General features: G+C 36.5%; 1 non-coding gene across 1 annotated transcript; it reads left to right on the top strand.

Moving 5' to 3' along the window:
- The first annotated feature begins 1,906 nt into the window (after positions 1-1,906).
- TRNAG-ACC (transfer RNA glycine (anticodon ACC)) lies at positions 1,907-1,978 on the top strand. The gene has a single exon. It is a non-coding gene; the product is annotated as a tRNA-Gly (tRNA).
- The last annotated feature ends 352 nt before the right edge of the window (positions 1,979-2,330 follow it).

Genomic DNA, 2,330 nt, shown 5'->3' with positions numbered 1-2,330 from the left:
AGTCCATCCTAAAGGAGGTCAGTCCTGGGTGTTAATTGGAAGGACTGATGCTGAGATTGAAAGTCCAATCCTTTGGCCACCTCATGCAAAGAGTTGACTCATTGGCAAAGACCCTGATGCTGGGAGGAATTGGGGGCAGGAGGAGAAGGGGACGACAGGGGATGAGATGGCTGGATGGCATCGCTGACTCGATGCACATGAGTTTGGGTGAACTCCTGGAGTTGGTGATGGACAGGGAGGCCTGGCGTGCTGCGATTCATGGGGTCACAAAGAGTCAGACTCGACTGAGAGACTGAACTGAACTGAACTGAGTAAAACAGATTATCCATCATAATGTGGGCAAGCCTTATCCAATCAGTTAAAGCTCTTAAGAGAATAATACTGAGACCTTTCCATAAAGAAAAAAATTCTACCTGCAGACTTCCAGACCACATTTGGATTTGAACTGAAAAGTAATCTTTTCCCTGGTCTCCAAACTGCTGACTTGCCCTACAGAGGTTCCCCAGTTATGTGAGCCAAACTGAAAAAAATAAAAAAACAAAAAAATCCTCCATCTCTATGTCTGTACTGTTTTAGTGTATAGATATTGATATACCATATAATACCCATAGATTTTAGTGTATTATGTTTATTGTTTTTTCTATTTCTCTGGAGGACTGTGACTAATACAGAAAGCAACTTTTTAAATCTTTTCTTTAAAAGAGTCAGTATATCATCACATTTAAATGTGAGATGTTAAAGTCTTTGCATCAGGGGTTAGGAATAAGACCAGGTTGTGTGCTTTGACTATTGACATTTAACACGTGTAGGAGGTCCTGGCTGCATTGGAAAGCATGAATAAGTGAATGGATGGTGAATTTTTTTTTTTTTTACAGATTTTTCAACCTCCGTATTTGTTATAATTAATGAGTTTACATGATTGATAGATAAGTGAAAATTGAATATGTTCTCACATACCAGCAATAATTATAAAATAAACTTTAAAAATTAAAATTTCATTTAAGAAATCAAATACCCAGGAACAAAAGACAGTTAAGACTCCCACAGAAAAAATTCTAATAATTGATAGTCATAAAAGAAAATAAAGGATAAGTAGCCAAATAAAAGATAAATAAGCCATGATTTTTAATTGGCTGGTACAATTGTGCTATAAATATCTTTTCTCCTGATATCAAAAATATGAGTTTTCTCTTTATTAAAGTATTTAAATGTTCAAGAATCAAACAAGTTGATTAGTAGTCTCCTGTGACTAACCTATTTGTAGTTCAGACCCCTTCACCAAACAACTGGATCCCACATACTCTGATCTGTAATTTCTGTAGCTCTCTTTACCCTCTAATATTCCTTATAATGTACATTTATCTTATTATTACTGTCATGGCTTATTCTTTCCCGCACAAGTTAGAAGGTAAGCTCCACAAGCCTGTGAAGTTTTGTCTATTTTTTTGGGTGATGTAGCCTATGTGGTATAATATGTTACTTCTATAATCACATAGTAGGTGATCTGTAAACATGTTTCTTACAAATGGTGTTCAACATCAATGTAGAAATATAATTGGAAAAGAATAGCAAAGACGCTCTTGAATAAAAATTAGGAAGATGCCTTCAAGACTTATGAAATTAATTAGGACAATACGATTTTGCATAGGTAGAAATAAACAGACTACTGGGAGATGAAGGAGAATCTATAAATACATTCAACTCATGCATGTCTGTGCCCCTGCTGTCATCACAGAGAAATGAGGAGAAGGAAGGTCTTTGCAGTGAAATGGGACTAGAACAGCAATTATCCTGTATCTTTTGTGTATCAAAAAATACCATAACAGTCCTGAAAAGAAAATCTACTGGATTAGATAGTATATTTAAATGATAAAGGACTAATTTCATGAATACATAAATCATGACTTCCCTGGTGGCTCAGACGGTAAAGCGTCTGCCTACCATGCGGGAGACCTGGGTTCAATCCCTGGGTAGGGAAGATCTCCTGGAGAAGGAAATGTTACCCCACTCCAGTATTCTTGCCTGGAAAATCCCATGGATGGAGGAGCCTGGTAGGCTACAGTCCATGGGGTTGCAAAGAGTCGGACACGACTGAGGGGCTTCGCATCACTTTCCTTCAAATCAATAGGAAGAAAGACAGAAAACCAATAGAAGAGTGGACAAACATCTTTAGCAGACACTTGATAAAAAGAAAGTCCAAACACATAATCAACAAACATGAAAAGCTGTTCAGCCTCATTACTAATTAGAAAACTCTAAATTGAATCATAATATACAATTATATGTTAATAAAATTAGCAAAAATTAAGCAGTCTTATACTACCATGAAT

The sequence above is a fragment of the Bos taurus genome, chromosome 14 (genome assembly GCF_002263795.3).
Source record: "Bos taurus isolate L1 Dominette 01449 registration number 42190680 breed Hereford chromosome 14, ARS-UCD2.0, whole genome shotgun sequence".
Lineage (NCBI taxonomy): Eukaryota > Metazoa > Chordata > Mammalia > Artiodactyla > Bovidae > Bos > Bos taurus.
This window is presented reverse-complemented; position numbering and strand designations above follow the sequence as displayed.